The sequence below is a fragment of the Ambystoma mexicanum genome, chromosome 10 (genome assembly GCF_040938575.1).
Source record: "Ambystoma mexicanum isolate Mex_15411 chromosome 10, UKY_AmexF1_1, whole genome shotgun sequence".
In the NCBI taxonomy this organism is placed as follows: Eukaryota; Metazoa; Chordata; class Amphibia; order Caudata; family Ambystomatidae; genus Ambystoma; species Ambystoma mexicanum.
Window position 1 is genome coordinate 521,499,886 of NC_090932.1, and position 15,942 is coordinate 521,515,827.

At 46.8% G+C, this 15,942-nt stretch overlaps 27 non-coding genes and 20 pseudogenes across 27 annotated transcripts; all 47 read left to right on the plus strand.

Moving 5' to 3' along the window:
- Window positions 1-440: 440 nt before the first annotated feature.
- LOC138495279 (5S ribosomal RNA) lies at window positions 441-549 on the plus strand (annotated as a pseudogene).
- Window positions 550-1,024: 475 nt separating this feature from the next.
- Window positions 1,025-1,133, plus strand: LOC138495759 (5S ribosomal RNA; annotated as a pseudogene).
- A 106-nt stretch (window positions 1,134-1,239) lies between these two features.
- On the plus strand, window positions 1,240-1,355 carry LOC138494809 (5S ribosomal RNA; annotated as a pseudogene).
- A 106-nt stretch (window positions 1,356-1,461) lies between these two features.
- LOC138495197 (5S ribosomal RNA) lies at window positions 1,462-1,570 on the plus strand (annotated as a pseudogene).
- Window positions 1,571-1,676: 106 nt separating this feature from the next.
- Window positions 1,677-1,795, plus strand: LOC138493962 (5S ribosomal RNA). Its single transcript, XR_011276936.1, has one exon. It is a non-coding gene; the product is annotated as a 5S ribosomal RNA (ribosomal RNA).
- Window positions 1,796-1,901: 106 nt separating this feature from the next.
- On the plus strand, window positions 1,902-2,020 carry LOC138493764 (5S ribosomal RNA). The gene has a single exon (XR_011276757.1). It is a non-coding gene; the product is annotated as a 5S ribosomal RNA (ribosomal RNA).
- Window positions 2,021-2,718: 698 nt separating this feature from the next.
- On the plus strand, window positions 2,719-2,837 carry LOC138494546 (5S ribosomal RNA). The gene has a single exon (XR_011277466.1). It is a non-coding gene; the product is annotated as a 5S ribosomal RNA (ribosomal RNA).
- A 107-nt stretch (window positions 2,838-2,944) lies between these two features.
- On the plus strand, window positions 2,945-3,063 carry LOC138494796 (5S ribosomal RNA; annotated as a pseudogene).
- A 106-nt stretch (window positions 3,064-3,169) lies between these two features.
- Window positions 3,170-3,288, plus strand: LOC138497101 (5S ribosomal RNA). Its single transcript, XR_011278522.1, has one exon. It is a non-coding gene; the product is annotated as a 5S ribosomal RNA (ribosomal RNA).
- A 102-nt stretch (window positions 3,289-3,390) lies between these two features.
- On the plus strand, window positions 3,391-3,509 carry LOC138494342 (5S ribosomal RNA). Its single transcript, XR_011277281.1, has one exon. It is a non-coding gene; the product is annotated as a 5S ribosomal RNA (ribosomal RNA).
- Window positions 3,510-3,974: 465 nt separating this feature from the next.
- LOC138495761 (5S ribosomal RNA) lies at window positions 3,975-4,083 on the plus strand (annotated as a pseudogene).
- A 106-nt stretch (window positions 4,084-4,189) lies between these two features.
- LOC138494316 (5S ribosomal RNA) lies at window positions 4,190-4,308 on the plus strand. The gene has a single exon (XR_011277257.1). It is a non-coding gene; the product is annotated as a 5S ribosomal RNA (ribosomal RNA).
- Window positions 4,309-4,414: 106 nt separating this feature from the next.
- On the plus strand, window positions 4,415-4,523 carry LOC138495126 (5S ribosomal RNA; annotated as a pseudogene).
- Window positions 4,524-4,629: 106 nt separating this feature from the next.
- On the plus strand, window positions 4,630-4,748 carry LOC138494092 (5S ribosomal RNA). The gene has a single exon (XR_011277054.1). It is a non-coding gene; the product is annotated as a 5S ribosomal RNA (ribosomal RNA).
- A 106-nt stretch (window positions 4,749-4,854) lies between these two features.
- Window positions 4,855-4,958, plus strand: LOC138495573 (5S ribosomal RNA; annotated as a pseudogene).
- A 106-nt stretch (window positions 4,959-5,064) lies between these two features.
- Window positions 5,065-5,183, plus strand: LOC138494328 (5S ribosomal RNA). Its single transcript, XR_011277268.1, has one exon. It is a non-coding gene; the product is annotated as a 5S ribosomal RNA (ribosomal RNA).
- A 106-nt stretch (window positions 5,184-5,289) lies between these two features.
- On the plus strand, window positions 5,290-5,408 carry LOC138493848 (5S ribosomal RNA). The gene has a single exon (XR_011276833.1). It is a non-coding gene; the product is annotated as a 5S ribosomal RNA (ribosomal RNA).
- A 475-nt stretch (window positions 5,409-5,883) lies between these two features.
- LOC138495762 (5S ribosomal RNA) lies at window positions 5,884-5,992 on the plus strand (annotated as a pseudogene).
- A 106-nt stretch (window positions 5,993-6,098) lies between these two features.
- LOC138495101 (5S ribosomal RNA) lies at window positions 6,099-6,214 on the plus strand (annotated as a pseudogene).
- Window positions 6,215-6,320: 106 nt separating this feature from the next.
- LOC138494049 (5S ribosomal RNA) lies at window positions 6,321-6,439 on the plus strand. Its single transcript, XR_011277015.1, has one exon. It is a non-coding gene; the product is annotated as a 5S ribosomal RNA (ribosomal RNA).
- Window positions 6,440-6,545: 106 nt separating this feature from the next.
- On the plus strand, window positions 6,546-6,664 carry LOC138493548 (5S ribosomal RNA). The gene has a single exon (XR_011276561.1). It is a non-coding gene; the product is annotated as a 5S ribosomal RNA (ribosomal RNA).
- A 106-nt stretch (window positions 6,665-6,770) lies between these two features.
- LOC138495057 (5S ribosomal RNA) lies at window positions 6,771-6,879 on the plus strand (annotated as a pseudogene).
- Window positions 6,880-6,985: 106 nt separating this feature from the next.
- Window positions 6,986-7,104, plus strand: LOC138494355 (5S ribosomal RNA). Its single transcript, XR_011277292.1, has one exon. It is a non-coding gene; the product is annotated as a 5S ribosomal RNA (ribosomal RNA).
- A 690-nt stretch (window positions 7,105-7,794) lies between these two features.
- LOC138494340 (5S ribosomal RNA) lies at window positions 7,795-7,913 on the plus strand. Its single transcript, XR_011277279.1, has one exon. It is a non-coding gene; the product is annotated as a 5S ribosomal RNA (ribosomal RNA).
- Window positions 7,914-8,019: 106 nt separating this feature from the next.
- LOC138494155 (5S ribosomal RNA) lies at window positions 8,020-8,138 on the plus strand. Its single transcript, XR_011277111.1, has one exon. It is a non-coding gene; the product is annotated as a 5S ribosomal RNA (ribosomal RNA).
- A 106-nt stretch (window positions 8,139-8,244) lies between these two features.
- Window positions 8,245-8,348, plus strand: LOC138495570 (5S ribosomal RNA; annotated as a pseudogene).
- A 106-nt stretch (window positions 8,349-8,454) lies between these two features.
- Window positions 8,455-8,573, plus strand: LOC138494352 (5S ribosomal RNA). Its single transcript, XR_011277290.1, has one exon. It is a non-coding gene; the product is annotated as a 5S ribosomal RNA (ribosomal RNA).
- A 106-nt stretch (window positions 8,574-8,679) lies between these two features.
- Window positions 8,680-8,798, plus strand: LOC138493849 (5S ribosomal RNA). The gene has a single exon (XR_011276834.1). It is a non-coding gene; the product is annotated as a 5S ribosomal RNA (ribosomal RNA).
- Window positions 8,799-9,273: 475 nt separating this feature from the next.
- Window positions 9,274-9,382, plus strand: LOC138495763 (5S ribosomal RNA; annotated as a pseudogene).
- A 106-nt stretch (window positions 9,383-9,488) lies between these two features.
- Window positions 9,489-9,604, plus strand: LOC138495177 (5S ribosomal RNA; annotated as a pseudogene).
- A 106-nt stretch (window positions 9,605-9,710) lies between these two features.
- On the plus strand, window positions 9,711-9,829 carry LOC138496116 (5S ribosomal RNA). Its single transcript, XR_011277675.1, has one exon. It is a non-coding gene; the product is annotated as a 5S ribosomal RNA (ribosomal RNA).
- Window positions 9,830-9,935: 106 nt separating this feature from the next.
- LOC138494451 (5S ribosomal RNA) lies at window positions 9,936-10,054 on the plus strand. The gene has a single exon (XR_011277380.1). It is a non-coding gene; the product is annotated as a 5S ribosomal RNA (ribosomal RNA).
- A 106-nt stretch (window positions 10,055-10,160) lies between these two features.
- On the plus strand, window positions 10,161-10,279 carry LOC138494364 (5S ribosomal RNA). Its single transcript, XR_011277301.1, has one exon. It is a non-coding gene; the product is annotated as a 5S ribosomal RNA (ribosomal RNA).
- A 106-nt stretch (window positions 10,280-10,385) lies between these two features.
- Window positions 10,386-10,504, plus strand: LOC138493425 (5S ribosomal RNA). Its single transcript, XR_011276449.1, has one exon. It is a non-coding gene; the product is annotated as a 5S ribosomal RNA (ribosomal RNA).
- A 690-nt stretch (window positions 10,505-11,194) lies between these two features.
- On the plus strand, window positions 11,195-11,313 carry LOC138493818 (5S ribosomal RNA). The gene has a single exon (XR_011276806.1). It is a non-coding gene; the product is annotated as a 5S ribosomal RNA (ribosomal RNA).
- Window positions 11,314-11,419: 106 nt separating this feature from the next.
- LOC138493851 (5S ribosomal RNA) lies at window positions 11,420-11,538 on the plus strand. The gene has a single exon (XR_011276836.1). It is a non-coding gene; the product is annotated as a 5S ribosomal RNA (ribosomal RNA).
- A 690-nt stretch (window positions 11,539-12,228) lies between these two features.
- Window positions 12,229-12,337, plus strand: LOC138495281 (5S ribosomal RNA; annotated as a pseudogene).
- A 475-nt stretch (window positions 12,338-12,812) lies between these two features.
- LOC138495764 (5S ribosomal RNA) lies at window positions 12,813-12,921 on the plus strand (annotated as a pseudogene).
- Window positions 12,922-13,027: 106 nt separating this feature from the next.
- LOC138494810 (5S ribosomal RNA) lies at window positions 13,028-13,143 on the plus strand (annotated as a pseudogene).
- Window positions 13,144-13,249: 106 nt separating this feature from the next.
- On the plus strand, window positions 13,250-13,358 carry LOC138495198 (5S ribosomal RNA; annotated as a pseudogene).
- A 106-nt stretch (window positions 13,359-13,464) lies between these two features.
- LOC138493963 (5S ribosomal RNA) lies at window positions 13,465-13,583 on the plus strand. The gene has a single exon (XR_011276937.1). It is a non-coding gene; the product is annotated as a 5S ribosomal RNA (ribosomal RNA).
- Window positions 13,584-13,689: 106 nt separating this feature from the next.
- Window positions 13,690-13,808, plus strand: LOC138496931 (5S ribosomal RNA). The gene has a single exon (XR_011278384.1). It is a non-coding gene; the product is annotated as a 5S ribosomal RNA (ribosomal RNA).
- Window positions 13,809-14,506: 698 nt separating this feature from the next.
- LOC138494548 (5S ribosomal RNA) lies at window positions 14,507-14,625 on the plus strand. Its single transcript, XR_011277468.1, has one exon. It is a non-coding gene; the product is annotated as a 5S ribosomal RNA (ribosomal RNA).
- Window positions 14,626-14,732: 107 nt separating this feature from the next.
- Window positions 14,733-14,851, plus strand: LOC138494797 (5S ribosomal RNA; annotated as a pseudogene).
- Window positions 14,852-14,957: 106 nt separating this feature from the next.
- On the plus strand, window positions 14,958-15,076 carry LOC138497102 (5S ribosomal RNA). The gene has a single exon (XR_011278523.1). It is a non-coding gene; the product is annotated as a 5S ribosomal RNA (ribosomal RNA).
- Window positions 15,077-15,178: 102 nt separating this feature from the next.
- LOC138494344 (5S ribosomal RNA) lies at window positions 15,179-15,297 on the plus strand. Its single transcript, XR_011277282.1, has one exon. It is a non-coding gene; the product is annotated as a 5S ribosomal RNA (ribosomal RNA).
- A 465-nt stretch (window positions 15,298-15,762) lies between these two features.
- Window positions 15,763-15,871, plus strand: LOC138495766 (5S ribosomal RNA; annotated as a pseudogene).
- Window positions 15,872-15,942: the final 71 nt, after the last annotated feature.

Genomic DNA, 15,942 nt, shown 5'->3' on the forward strand with positions numbered 1-15,942 from the left:
TGGTTGTTCTCTCCAACTCCCTGCAACAGAAACAGGATGGATGGAGTAAAGTTATCCAACCAGACATAGGAGTCCTGAATGGGCCCACAAGTCTTATATATCTCGCCTGATCGAGCCTGATCCAGCGCTGATCGGGTGATGAGCGTGGTATCATGTTGCAAGTGGCTTTATGGCTTAGCTTACTAACTGTAAATGCAAAAGAGTAATACTCTTAGCATTTCTCAATTTTAGGGTTACACCACAATGAATGCGCCCGATCTCGGAAGCTAAGCAGTTTCGGGCCTAGTTAGTACCTGGATGGGAGACCGCCTGGGAATACCAGGTGCTGTAGGCTTTTTTGTGCTCCATGTTCAGGCAGTGAGCCATTTCTCAATTGACTTTCAAAACTGCATGGTCTAGCCAACTAGATGCTTAAAGGTACAAATCTCAGAAGGCCCAGAGCCTACGGCCACACCACACTGAATGCGTCTGATCTCAGAAGCTAAGCAGTGTCGGGCCTAGTTAGTACCTGGATGGGAGACCGCCTGGGAATACCAGGTTCTGTAGGCTTTTTTGTGCTCTATGATTAGTAATTGTGCCACTTCTCAATTTCTTTTTAAATTTGCTTATGATTCCAAAATAAATGTATCCCTTTTAATAGCGGAAATGTTGGACAACAACATGAGGGCTGGCGCTACCTATTTACATAAAATTAACATACGGGTAGTGTGTTCATGGGTAATAAATCTACCTTCACATGTAATGCAGTTCAGAGAATATTGAGTCCATAAAGAGTCTTGAAAGAAAGCCATGGTTGTGTTGGTTGTTCTCTCCAACTCCCTGCAACAGAAACAGGATGGATGGAGTAAAGTTATCCAACCAGACATAGGAGTCCTGAATGGGCCCACAAGTCTTATATATCTCGCCTGATCGAGCCTGATCGAGCGCTGATCGGGTGATGAGCATGGTATCATGTTGCAAGTGGCTTTATGGCTTAGCTTACTAACTGTAAATGCATAAGAGTAATACTCTTAGCATTTCTCAATTTTAGGGCTACACCACAATGAATGCGCCCGATCTCGGAAGCTAAGCAGTTTCGGGCCTAGTTAGTACCTGGATGGGAGACCGCCTGGGAATACCAGGTGCTGTAGGCTTTTTTGTGCTCCATGTTCAGGCAGTGAGCCATTTCTCAATTGGCTTTCAAAACTGCATGGTCTAGCCAACTAGATGCTTAAATGTACAAATCTCAGAAGGCCCAGAGCCCACGGCCACACCACACTGAATGCGCCTGATCTCTGATCTCAGAAGCTAAGCAGTGTCGGGTCTAGTTAGTACCTGGATGGGAGACCGCCTGGGAATACCAGGTGCTGTAGGCTTTTTTGTGCTCCATGTTCAGGCAGTGAGCCATTTCTCAATTGGCTTTCAAAACTGCATGGTCTAGCCAACTAGATGCTTAAAGGTACAAATCTCAGAAGGCCCAGAGCCTACGGCCACACCACACTGAATGCGTCTGATCTCAGAAGCTAAGCAGTGTCGGGCCTAGTTAGTACCTGGATGGGAGACTGCCTGGGAATACCAGGTGCTGTAGGCTTTTTTGTGCTCCATGTTCAGGCAGTGAGCCATTTCTCAATTGGCTTTCAAAACTGCATGGTCTAGCCAACTAGATGCTTAAAGGTACAAATCTCAGAAGGCCCAGAGCCTACGGCCAGACCACACTGAATGCGCCTGATCTCGTCTGATCTCAGAAACTAAGCAGTGTCGGGCCTAGTTAGTACCTGGATGGGAGACCGCCTGGGAATACCAGGTGCTGTAGGCTTTTTTGTGCTCCATGTTCAGGCAGTGAGCCATTTCTCAATTGGCTTTCAAAACTGCATGGTCTAGCCAACTAGATGCTTAAAGGTACAAATCTCAGAAGGCCCAGAGCCTACGGCCAGACCACACTGAATGCGCCTGATCTCGTCTGATCTCAGAAGCTAAGCAGTGTTGGGCCTAGTTAGTACCTGGATGGGAGACCGCCTGGGAATACCAGGTGCTGTAGGCTTTTTTGTGCTCTATGATTAGTAATTGTGCCACTTCTCAATTTCTTTTTAAATTTGCTTATGATTCCAAAATAAATGTATCCCTTTTAATAGCGGAAATGTTGGACAACAACATGAGGGCTGGCGCTACCTATTTACATAAAATTAACATACGGGTAGTGTGTTCATGGGTAATAAATCTACCTTCACATGTAATGCAGTAATGCAGTTCAGAGAATATTGAGTCCATAAAGAGTCTTGAAAGAAAGCCATGGTTGTGTTGGTTGTTCTCTCCAACTCCCTGCAACAGAAACAGGATGGATGGAGTAAAGTTATCCAACCAGACATAGGAGTCCTGAATGGGCCCACAAGTCTTATATATCTCGCCTGATCGAGCCTGATCGAGCGCTGATCGGGTGATGAGCGTGGTATCATGTTGCAAGTGGCTTTATGGCTTAGCTTACTAACTGTAAATGCAAAAGAGTAATACTCTTAGCATTTCTCAATTTTAGGGCTACACCACAATGAATGCGCCCGATCTCGGAAGCTAAGCAGTTTTGGGCCTAGTTAGTACCTGGATGGGAGACCGCCTGGGAATACCAGGTGATGTAGGCTTTTTTGTGCTCCATGTTCAGGCAGTGAGCCATTTCTCAATTGGCTTTCAAAACTGCATGGTCTAGCCAACTAGATGCTTAAAGGTACAAATCTCAGAAGGCCCAGAGCCTACGGCCAGACCACACTGAATGCGCCTGATCTCGTCTGAACTCAGAAGCTAATCAATGTCAGGCCTAGTTAGTACCTGGATGGGAGACCGCCTGGGAATACCAGGTGCTGTAGGCTTTTTTTGTGCTCCATGTTCAGGCAGTGAGCTATTTCTCAATTGGCTTTCAAAACTGCATGGTCTAGCCAACTAGATGCTTAAAGGTACAAATCTCAGAAGGCCCAGAGCCTACGGCCACACCACACTGAATGCGCCTGATCTCGTCTGATTTCAGAAGCTAAGCAGTGTCAGGCCTAGTTAGTACCTGGATGGGAGACCGCCTGGGAATACAGGGTGCTGTAGCCTTTTTTGTGCTCCATGTTCAGGCAGTGAGCCATTTCTCAATTGGCTTTCAAAACTGCATGTTCTAGCCAACTAGATGCTTAAAGGTACAAATCTCAGAAGGCCCAGAGCCTACGGCCACACCCCACTGAATGCGCCTGATCTCGTCTGATCTCAGAAGCTAAGCAGTGTCGGGCCTAGTTAGTACCTGGATGGGAGACCGCCTGGGAATACCAGGTGCTGTAGGCTTTTTTGTGCTCCATGTTCAGGCAGTGAGCCATTTCTCAATTGGCTTTCAAAACTGCATGGTCTAGCCAACTAGATGCTTAAAGGAATCTCAGAAGGCCCAGAGCCTACGGCCACACCACACTGAATGGGCCTGATCTCGTCTGATTTCAGAAGCTAAGCAGTGTCGGGCCTAGTTAGTACCTGGATGGGAGACCACCTGGGAATACCAGGTGCTGTAGGCTTTTTTGTGCTCTATGATTAGTAATTGTGCCACTTCTCAATTTCTTTTTAAATTTGCTTATGATTCCAAAATAAATGTATCCCTTTTACTAGCGGAAATGTTGGACAACAACATGAGGGCTGGCGCTACCTATTTACATAAAATTAACATACGGGTAGTGTGTTCATGGGTAATAAATCTACCTTCACATGTAATGCAGTTCAGAGAATATTGAGTCCATAAAGAGTCTTGAAAGAAAGCCATGGTTGTGTTGGTTGTTCTCTCCAACTCCCTGCAACAGAAACAGGATGGATGGAGTAAAGTTATCCTACCAGACATAGGAGTCCTGAATGGGCCCACAAGTCTTATATATCTCGCCTGATCGAGCGCTGATCGGGTGATGAGCGTGGTATCATGTTGCAAGTGGCTTTATGGCTTAGCTTACTAACTGTAAATGCATAAGAGTAATACTCTTAGCATTTCTCAATTTTAGGGCTACACCACAATGAATGCGCCCGATCTCGGAAGCTAAGCAGTTTCGGGCCTAGTTAGTACCTGGATGGGAGACCGCCTGGGAATACCAGGTGCTGTAGGCTTTTTTGTGCTCCATGTTCAGGCAGTGAGCCATTTCTCAATTGGCTTTCAAAACTGCATGGTCTAGCCAACTAGATGCTTAAAGGTACAAATCTCAGAAGGCCCAGAGCCTACGGCCACACCACACTGAATGCGCCTGATCTCGTCTGATCTCAGAAGCTAAGCAGTGTCGGGCCTAGTTAGTACCTGGATGGGAGACCGCCTGGGAATACCAGGTGCTGTAGGCTTTTTTGTGCTCCATGTTCAGGCAGTGAGCCATTTCTCAATTGGCTTTCAAAACTGCATGGTCTAGCCAACTAGATGCTTAAAGGTACAAATCTCAGAAGGCCCAGAGCCTACGGCCACACCACACTGAATGCGTCTGATCTCAGAAGCTAAGCAGTGTCGGGCCCAGTTAGTACCTGGATGGGAGACCGCCTGGGAATACCAGGTGCTGTAGGCTTTTTTGTGCTCCATGTTCAGGCAGTGAGCCATTTCTCAATTGGCTTTCAAAACTGCATGGTCTAGCCAACTAGACGCTTAAAGGTACAAATCTCAGAAGGCCCAGAGCCTACGGCCACACCACACTGAATGCGCCTGATCTCGTCTGATCTCAGAAGCTAAGCAGTGTCAGGCCTAGTTAGTACCTGGATGGGAAACCGCCTGGGAATACCAGGTGCTGTAGGCTTTTTTGTGCTCCATGTTCAGGCAGTGAGCCATTTCTCAATTGGCTTTCAAAACTGCATGGTCTAGCCAACTAGATGCTTAAAGGTACAAATCTCAGAAGGCCCAGAGCCTACAACCACACTGAATGCGCCTGATCTCAGAAGCTAAGCAGTGTCGGGCCTAGTTAGTACCTGGATGGGAGACCGCCTGGGAATACCAGGTGCTGTAGGCCTTTTTGTGCTCCATGTTCAGGCAGTGAGCCATTTCTCAATTGGCTTTCAAAACTGCATGGTCTAGCCAACTAGATGCTTAAAGGTACAAATCTCAGAAGGCCCAGAGCCTACGGCCACACCACACTGAATGCGCCTGATCTCGTCTGATCTCAGAAGCTAAGCAGTGTCGGGCCTAGTTAGTACCTGGATGGGAGACCGCCTGGGAATACCAGGTGCTGTAGGCTTTTTTGTGCTCCATGTTCAGGCAGTGAGCCATTTCTCAATTGGCTTTCAAAACTGCATGGTCTAGCCAACTAGATGCTTAAAGGTACAAATCTCAGAAGGCCCAGAGCCTACGGCCACACCACACTGAATGCGCCTGATCTCGTCTGATCTCAGAAGCTAAGCAGTGTCGGGCCTAGTTAGTACCTGGATGGGAGACCGCCTGGGAATACCAGGTTCTGTAGGCTTTTTTGTGCTCTATGATTAGTAATTGTGCCACTTCTCAATTTCTTTTTAAATTTGCTTATGATTCCAAAATAAATGTATCCCTTTTAATAGCGGAAATGTTGGACAACAACATGAGGGCTGGCGCTACCTATTTACATAAAATTAACATACGGGTAGTGTGTTCATGGGTAATAAATCTACCTTCACATGTAATGCAGTTCAGAGAATATTGAGTCCATAAAGAGTCTTGAAAGAAAGCCATGGTTGTGTTGGTTGTTCTCTCCAACTCCCTGCAACAGAAACAGGATGGATGGAGTAAAGTTATCCAACCAGACATAGGAGTCCTGAATGGGCCCACAAGTCTTATATATCTCGCCTGATCGAGCCTGATCGAGCGCTGATCGGGTGATGAGCGTGGTATCATGTTGCAAGTGGCTTTATGGCTTAGCTTACTAACTGTAAATGCATAAGAGTAATACTCTTAGCATTTCTCAATTTTAGGGCTACACCACAATGAATGCGCCCGATCTCGGAAGCTAAGCAGTTTCGGGCCTAGTTAGTACCTGGATGGGAGACCGCCTGGGAATACCAGGTGCTGTAGGCTTTTTTGTGCTCCATGTTCAGGCAGTGAGCCATTTCTCAATTGGCTTTCAAAACTGCATGGTCTAGCCAACTAGATGCTTAAAGGTACAAATCTCAGAAGGCCCAGAGCCCACGGCCACACCACACTGAATGCGCCTGATCTCTGATCACAGAAGCTAAGCGGTGTCGGGCCTAGTTAGTACCTGGATGGGAGACCGCCTGGGAATACCAGGTGCTGTAGGCTTTTTTGTGCTCCATGTTCAGGCAGTGAGCCATTTCTCAATTGGCTTTCAAAACTGCATGGTCTAGCCAACTAGATGCTTAAAGGTACAAATCTCAGAAGGCCCAGAGCCTACGGCCACACCACACTGAATGCGCCTGATCTCGTCTGATCTCAGAAGCTAAGCAGTGTCGGGCCTAGTTAGTACCTGGATGGGAGACGGCCTGGGAATACCAGGTGCTGTAGGCTTTTTTGTGCTCCATGTTCAGGCAGTGAGCCATTTCTCAATTGGCTTTCAAAACTGCATGGTCTAGCCAACTAGATGCTTAAAGGTACAAATCTCAGAAGGTCCAGAGCCTACGGCCAGACCACACTGAATGCACCTGATCTTGTCTGATCTCAGAAGCTAAGCAGTGTCGGGCCTAGTTAGTACCTGGATGGGAGACCGCCTGGGAATACCAGGTGCTGTAGGCTTTTTTGTGCTCCATGTTCAGGCAGTGAGCCATTTCTCAATTGGCTTTCAAAACTGCATGGTCTAGCCAACTAGATGCTTAAAGGTACAAATCTCAGAAGGCCCAGAGCCTACGGCCACACCACACTGAATGCGTCTGATCTCAGAAGCTAAGCAGTGTCGGGCCTAGTTAGTACCTGGATGGGAGACCGCCTGGGAATACCAGGTGCTGTAGGCTTTTTTGTGCTCCATGTTCAGGCAGTGAGCCATTTCTCAATTGGCTTTCAAAACTGCATGGTCTAGCCAACTAGATGCTTAAAGGTACAAATCTCAGAAGGCCCAGAGCCTACGGCCACACCACACTGAATGTGCCTGATATCGTCTGATCTCAGAAGCTAAGCAGTGTCGGGCCTAGTTAGTACCTGGATGGGAGACCGCCTGGGAATACCAGGTGCTGTAGGCTTTTTTGTGCTCTATGATTAGTAATTGTGCCACTTCTCAATTTCTTTTTAAATTTGCTTATGATTCCAAAATAAATGTATCCCTTTTAATAGCGGAAATGTTGGACAACAACATGAGGGCTGGCGCTACCTATTTACATAAAATTAACATATGGGTAGTGTGTTCATGGGTAATAAATCTACCTTCACATGTAATGCAGTTCAGAGAATATTGAGTCCATAAAGAGTCTTGAAAGAAAGCCATGGTTGTGTTGGTTGTTCTCTCCAACTCCCTGCAACGGAAACAGGATGGATGGAGTAAAGTTATCCAACCAGACATAGGAGTCCTGAATGGGCCCACAAGTCTTATATATCTCGCCTGATCGAGCCTGATCGAGCGCTGATCGGGTGATGAGCGTGGTATCATGTTGCAAGTGGCTTTATGGCTTAGCTTACTAACTGTAAATGCATAAGAGTAATACTCTTAGCATTTCTCAATTTTAGGGCTACACCACAATGAATGGGCCCGATCTCGGAAGCTAAGCAGTTTCGGGCCTAGTTAGTACCTGGATGGGAGACCGCCTGGGAATACCAGGTGCTGTAGGCTTTTTTGTGCTCCATGTTCAGGCAGTGAGCCATTTCTCAATTGGCTTTCAAAACTGCATGGTCTAGCCAACTAGATGCTTAAAGGTACAAATCTCAGAAGGCCCAGAGCCTACGGCCACACCACACTGAATGCGCCTGATCTCGTCTGATCTCAGAAGCTAAGCAGTGTCGGGCCTAGTTAGTACCTGGATGGGAGACCGCCTGGGAATACCAGGTGCTGTAGGCTTTTTTGTGCTCCATGTTCAGGCAGTGAGCCATTTCTCAATTGGCTTTCAAAACTGCATGGTCTAGCCAACTAGACGCTTAAAGGTACAAATCTCAGAAGGCCCAGAGCCTACAGCCACACCACACTGAATGCGCCTGATCTCGTCTGATCTCAGAAGCTAAGCAGTGTCAGGCCTAGTTAGTACCTGGATGGGAAACCGCCTGGGAATACCAGGTGCTGTAGGCTTTTTTGTGCTCCATGTTCAGGCAGTGAGCCATTTCTCAATTGGCTTTCAAAACTGCATGGTCTAGCCAACTAGATGCTTAAAGGTACAAATCTCAGAAGGCCCAGAGCCTACGACCACACTGAATGCGCCTGATCTCAGAAGCTAAGCAGTGTCGGGCCTAGTTAGTACCTGGATGGGAGACCGCCTGGGAATACCAGGTGCTGTAGGCCTTTTTGTGCTCCATGTTCAGGCAGTGAGCCATTTCTCAATTGGCTTTCAAAACTGCATGGTCTAGCCAACTAGATGCTTAAAGGTACAAATCTCAGAAGGCCCAGAGCCTACGGCCACACCACACTGAATGCGCCTGATCTCGTCTGATCTCAGAAGCTAAGCAGTGTCGGGCCTAGTTAGTACCTGGATGGGAGACCGCCTGGGAATACCAGGTGCTGTAGGCTTTTTTGTGCTCCATGTTCAGGCAGTGAGCCATTTCTCAATTGGCTTTCAAAACTGCATGGTCTAGCCAACTAGATGCTTAAAGGTACAAATCTCAGAAGGCCCAGAGCCTACGGCCACACCACACTGAATGCGCCTGATCTCGTCTGATCTCAGAAGCTAAGCAGTGTCGGGCCTAGTTAGTACCTGGATGGGAGACCGCCTGGGAATACCAGGTTCTGTAGGCTTTTTTGTGCTCTATGATTAGTAATTGTGCCACTTCTCAATTTCTTTTTAAATTTGCTTATGATTCCAAAATAAATGTATCCCTTTTAATAGCGGAAATGTTGGACAACAACATGAGGGCTGGCGCTACCTATTTACATAAAATTAACATACGGGTAGTGTGTTCATGGGTAATAAATCTACCTTCACATGTAATGCAGTTCAGAGAATATTGAGTCCATAAAGAGTCTTGAAAGAAAGCCATGGTTGTGTTGGTTGTTCTCTCCAACTCCCTGCAACAGAAACAGGATGGATGGAGTAAAGTTATCCAACCAGACATAGGAGTCCTGAATGGGCCCACAAGTCTTATATATCTCGCCTGATCGAGCCTGATCGAGCGCTGATCGGGTGATGAGCGTGGTATCATGTTGCAAGTGGCTTTATGGCTTAGCTTACTAACTGTAAATGCATAAGAGTAATACTCTTAGCATTTCTCAATTTTAGGGCTACACCACAATGAATGCGCCCGATCTCGGAAGCTAAGCAGTTTCGGGCCTAGTTAGTACCTGGATGGGAGACCGCCTGGGAATACCAGGTGCTGTAGGCTTTTTTGTGCTCCATGTTCAGGCAGTGAGCCATTTCTCAATTGGCTTTCAAAACTGCATGGTCTAGCCAACTAGATGCTTAAATGTACAAATCTCAGAAGGCCCAGAGCCCACGGCGACACCACACTGAATGCGCCTGATCTCTGATCACAGAAGCTAAGCGGTGTCGGGCCTAGTTAGTACCTGGATGGGAGACCGCCTGGGAATACCAGGTGCTGTAGGCTTTTTTGTGCTCCATGTTCAGGCAGTGAGCCATTTCTCAATTGGCTTTCAAAACTGCATGGTCTAGCCAACTAGATGCTTAAAGGTACAAATCTCAGAAGGCCCAGAGCCTACGGCCACACCACACTGAATGCGCCTGATCTCATCTGATCTCAGAAGCTAAGCAGTGTCGGGCCTAGTTAGTACCTGGATGGGAGACCGCCTGGGAATACCAGGTGCTGTAGGCTTTTTTGTGCTCCATGTTCAGGCAGTGAGCCATTTCTCAATTGGCTTTCAAAACTGCATGGTCTAGCCAACTAGATGCTTAAAGGTACAAATCTCAGAAGGTCCAGAGCCTACGGCCAGACCACACTGAATGCGCCTGATCTCGTCAGATCTCAGAAGCTAAGCAGTGTCGGGCCTAGTTAGCACCTGGATGGGAGACCGCCTCGGAATACCAGGTGCTGTAGGCTTTTTTGTGCTCCATGTTCAGGCAGTGAGCCATTTCTCAATTGGCTTTCAAAACTGCATGGTCTAGCCAACTAGATGCTTAAAGGTACAAATCTCAGAAGGCCCAGAGCCTACGGCCACACCACACTGAATGCGCCTGATCTCGTCTGATCTCAGAAGCTAAGCAGTGTCGGGCCTAGTTAGTACCTGGATGGGAGACCGCCTGGGAATACCAGGTGCTGTAGGCTTTTTTGTGCTCCATGTTCAGGCAGTGAGCCATTTCTCAATTGGCTTTCAAAACTGCATGGTCTAGCCAACTAGATGCTTAAAGGTACAAATCTCAGAAGGCCCAGAGCCTACGGCCACACCACACTGAATGTGCCTGATCTCGTCTGATCTCAGAAGCTAAGCAGTGTCGGGCCTAGTTAGTACCTGGATGGGAGACCGCCTGGGAATACCAGGTGCTGTAGGCTTTTTTGTGCTCTATGATTAGTAATTGTGCCACTTCTCAATTTCTTTTTAAATTTGCTTATGATTCCAAAATAAATGTATCCCTTTTAATAGCGGAAATGTTGGACAACAACATGAGGGCTGGCGCTACCTATTTACATAAAATTAACATATGGGTAGTGTGTTCATGGGTAATAAATCTACCTTCACATGTAATGCAGTTCAGAGAATATTGAGTCCATAAAGAGTCTTGAAAGAAAGCCATGGTTGTGTTGGTTGTTCTCTCCAACTCCCTGCAACGGAAACAGGATGGATGGAGTAAAGTTATCCAACCAGACATAGGAGTCCTGAATGGGCCCACAAGTCTTATATATCTCGCCTGATCGAGCCTGATCGAGCGCTGATCGGGTGATGAGCGTGGTATCATGTTGCAAGTGGCTTTATGGCTTAGCTTACTAACTGTAAATGCATAAGAGTAATACTCTTAGCATTTCTCAATTTTAGGGCTACACCACAATGAATGGGCCCGATCTCGGAAGCTAAGCAGTTTCGGGCCTAGTTAGTACCTGGATGGGAGACCGCCTGGGAATACCAGGTGCTGTAGGCTTTTTTGTGCTCCATGTTCAGGCAGTGAGCCATTTCTCAATTGGCTTTCAAAACTGCATGGTCTAGCCAACTAGATGCTTAAAGGTACAAATCTCAGAAGGCCCAGAGCCTACGGCCACACCACACTGAATGCGCCTGATCTTGTCTGATCTCAGAAGCTAAGCAGTGTTGGGCCTAGTTAGTACCTGGTTGGGAGACCGCCTGGGAATACCAGGTGCTGTAGGCTTTTTTGTGCTCCATGTTCAGGCAGTGAGCCATTTCTCAATTGGCTTTCAAAACTGCATGGTCTAGCCAACTAGATGCTTAAAGGTACAAATCTCAGAAGGCCCAGAGCCTACGGCCACACCACACTGAATGCGCCTGATCTCGTCTGATCTCAGAAGCTAAGCAGTGTCGGGCCTAGTTAGTACCTGGATGGGAGACCGCCTGGGAATACCAGGTTCTGTAGGCTTTTTTGTGCTCTATGATTAGTAATTGTGCCACTTCTCAATTTCTTTTTAAATTTGCTTATGATTCCAAAATAAATGTATCCCTTTTAATAGCGGAAATGTTGGACAACAACATGAGGGCTGGCGCTACCTATTTACATAAAATTAACATACGGGTAGTGTGTTCATGGGTAATAAATCTACCTTCACATGTAATGCAGTTCAGAGAATATTGAGTCCATAAAGAGTCTTGAAAGAAAGCCATGGTTGTGTTGGTTGTTCTCTCCAACTCCCTGCAACAGAAACAGGATGGATGGAGTAAAGTTATCCAACCAGACATAGGAGTCCTGAATGGGCCCACAAGTCTTATATATCTCGCCTGATCGAGCCTGATCCAGCGCTGATCGGGTGATGAGCGTGGTATCATGTTGCAAGTGGCTTTATGGCTTAGCTTACTAACTGTAAATGCAAAAGAGTAATACTCTTAGCATTTCTCAATTTTAGGGTTACACCACAATGAATGCGCCCGATCTCGGAAGCTAAGCAGTTTCAGGCCTAGTTAGTACCTGGATGGGAGACCGCCTGGGAATACCAGGTGCTGTAGGCTTTTTTGTGCTCCATGTTCAGGCAGTGAGCCATTTCTCAATTGACTTTCAAAACTGCATGGTCTAGCCAACTAGATGCTTAAAGGTACAAATCTCAGAAGGCCCAGAGCCTACGGCCACACCACACTGAATGCGTCTGATCTCAGAAGCTAAGCAGTGTCGGGCCTAGTTAGTACCTGGATGGGAGACCGCCTGGGAATACCAGGTTCTGTAGGCTTTTTTGTGCTCTATGATTAGTAATTGTGCCACTTCTCAATTTCTTTTTAAATTTGCTTATGATTCCAAAATAAATGTATCCCTTTTAATAGCGGAAATGTTGGACAACAACATGAGGGCTGGCGCTACCTATTTACATAAAATTAACATACGGGTAGTGTGTTCATGGGTAATAAATCTACCTTCACATGTAATGCAGTTCAGAGAATATTGAGTCCATAAAGAGTCTTGAAAGAAAGCCATGGTTGTGTTGGTTGTTCTCTCCAACTCCCTGCAACAGAAACAGGATGGATGGAGTAAAGTTATCCAACCAGACATAGGAGTCCTGAATGGGCCCACAAGTCTTATATATCTCGCCTGATCGAGCCTGATCGAGCGCTGATCGGGTGATGAGCATGGTATCATGTTGCAAGTGGCTTTATGGCTTAGCTTACTAACTGTAAATGCATAAGAGTAATACTCTTAGCATTTCTCAATTTTAGGGCTACACCACAATGAATGCGCCCGATCTCGGAAGCTAAGCAGTTTCGGGCCTAGTTAGTACCTGGATGGGAGACCGCCTGGGAATACCAGGTGCTGTAGGCTTTTTTGTGCTCCATGTTCAGGCAGTGAGCCATTTCTCAATTGGCTTTCAAAACTGCATGGTCTAGCCAACTAGATGCTTAAATGTACAAATCTCAGAAGGCCCAGAGCCCACGGCCACACCACACTGAATGCGCCTGATCTCTGATCTCAGAAGCTAAGCAGTGTCGGGTCTAGTTAGTACCTGGATGGGAGACCGCCTGGGAATACCAGGTGCTGTAGGCTTTTTTGTGCTCCATGTTCAGGCAGTGAGCCATTTCTCAATTGGCTTTCAAAACTGCATGGTCTAGCCAACTAGATGCTTAAAGGTACAAATCTCAGAAGGCCCAGAGCCTACGGCCACACCACACTGAATGCGTCTGATCTCAGAAGCTAAGCAGTGTCGGGCCTAGTTAGTACCTGGATGGGAGACTGCCTGGGAATACCAGGTGCTGTAGGCTTTTTTGTGCTCCATGTTCAGGCAGTGAGCCATTTCTCAATTGGCTTTCAAAACTGCATGGTCTAGCCAACTAGATGCTTAAAGGTACAAATCTCAGAAGGCCCAGAGCCTACGGCCAGACCACACTGAATGCGCCTGATCTCGTCTGATCTCAGAAACTAAGCAGTGTCGGGCCTAGTTAGTACCTGGATGGGAGACCGCCTGGGAATACCAGGTGCTGTAGGCTTTTTTGTGCTCCATGTTCAGGCAGTGAGCCATTTCTCAATTGGCTTTCAAAACTGCATGGTCTAGCCAACTAGATGCTTAAAGGTACAAATCTCAGAAGGCCCAGAGCCTACGGCCAGACCACACTGAATGCGCCTGATCTCGTCTGATCTCAGAAGCTAAGCAGTGTCGGGCCTAGTTAGTACCTGGATGGGAGACCGCCTGGGAATACCAGGTGCTGTAGGCTTTTTTGTGCTCTATGATTAGTAATTGTGCCACTTCTCAATTTCTTTTTAAATTTGCTTATGATTCCAAAATAAATGTATCCCTTTTAATAGCGGAAATGTTGGACAACAACATGAGGGCTGGCGCTACCTATTTACATAAAATTAACATACGGGTAGTGTGTTCATGGGTAATAAATCTACCTTCACATGTAATGCAGTAATGCAGTTCAGAGAATATTGAGTCCATAAAGAGTCTTGAAAGAAAGCCATGGTTGTGTTGGTTGTTCTCTCCAACTCCCTGCAACAGAAACAGGATGGATGGAGTAAAGTTATCCAACCAGACATAGGAGTCCTGAATGGGCCCACAAGTCTTATATATCTCGCCTGATCGAGCCTGATCGAGCGCTGATCGGGTGATGAGCGTGGTATCATGTTGCAAGTGGCTTTATGGCTTAGCTTACTAACTGTAAATGCAAAAGAGTAATACTCTTAGCATTTCTCAATTTTAGGGCTACACCACAATGAATGCGCCCGATCTCGGAAGCTAAGCAGTTTTGGGCCTAGTTAGTACCTGGATGGGAGACCGCCTGGGAATACCAGGTGATGTAGGCTTTTTTGTGCTCCATGTTCAGGCAGTGAGCCATTTCTCAATTGGCTTTCAAAACTGCATGGTCTAGCCAACTAGATGCTTAAAGGTACAAATCTCAGAAGGCCCAGAGCCTACGGCCAGACCACACTGAATGCGCCTGATCTCGTCTGAACTCAGAAGCTAATCAATGTCAGGCCTAGTTAGTACCTGGATGGGAGACCGCCTGGGAATACCAGGTGCTGTAGGCTTTTTTTGTGCTCCATGTTCAGGCAGTGAGCTATTTCTCAATTGGCTTTCAAAACTGCATGGTCTAGCCAACTAGATGCTTAAAGGTACAAATCTCAGAAGGCCCAGAGCCTACGGCCACACCACACTGAATGCGCCTGATCTCGTCTGATTTCAGAAGCTAAGCAGTGTCAGGCCTAGTTAGTACCTGGATGGGAGACCGCCTGGGAATACAGGGTGCTGTAGCCTTTTTTGTGCTCCATGTTCAGGCAGTGAGCCATTTCTCAATTGGCTTTCAAAACTGCATGTTCTAGCCAACTAGATGCTTAAAGGTACAAATCTCAGAAGGCCCAGAGCCTACGGCCACACCCCACTGAATGCGCCTGATCTCGTCTGATCTCAGAAGCTAAGCAGTGTCGGGCCTAGTTAGTACCTGGATGGGAGACCGCCTGGGAATACCAGGTGCTGTAGGCTTTTTTGTGCTCCATGTTCAGGCAGTGAGCCATTTCTCAATTGGCTTTCAAAACTGCATGGTCTAGCCAACTAGATGCTTAAAGGAATCTCAGAAGGCCCAGAGCCTACGGCCACACCACACTGAATGGGCCTGATCTCGTCTGATTTCAGAAGCTAAGCAGTGTCGGGCCTAGTTAGTACCTGGATGGGAGACCACCTGGGAATACCAGGTGCTGTAGGCTTTTTTGTGCTCTATGATTAGTAATTGTGCCACTTCTCAATTTCTTTTTAAATTTGCTTATGATTCCAAAATAAATGTATCCCTTTTACTAGCGGAAATGTTGGACAACAACATGAGGGCTGGCGCTACCTATTTACATAAAATTAACATACGGGTAGTGTGTTCATGGGTAATAAATCTACCTTCACATGTAATGCAGTTCAGAGAATATTGAGTCCATAAAGAGTCTTGAAAGAAAGCCATGGTTGTGTTGGTTGTTCTCTCCAACTCCCTGCAACAGAAACAGGATGGATGGAGTAAAGTTATCCTACCAGACATAGGAGTCCTGAATGGGCCCACAAGTCTTATATATCTCGCCTGATCGAGCGCTGATCGGGTGATGAGCGTGGTATCATGTTGCAAGTGGCTTTATGGCTTAGCTTACTAACTGTAAATGCATAAGAGTAATACTCTTAGCATTTCTCAATTTTAGGGCTACACCACAATGAATGCGCCCGATCTCGGAAGCTAAGCAGTTTCGGGCCTAGTTAGTACCTGGATGGGAGACCGCCTGGGAATACCAGGTGCTGTAGGCTTTTTTGTGCTCCATGTTCAGGCAGTGAGCCATTTCTCAATTGGCTTTCAAAACTGCATGGTCTAGCCAACT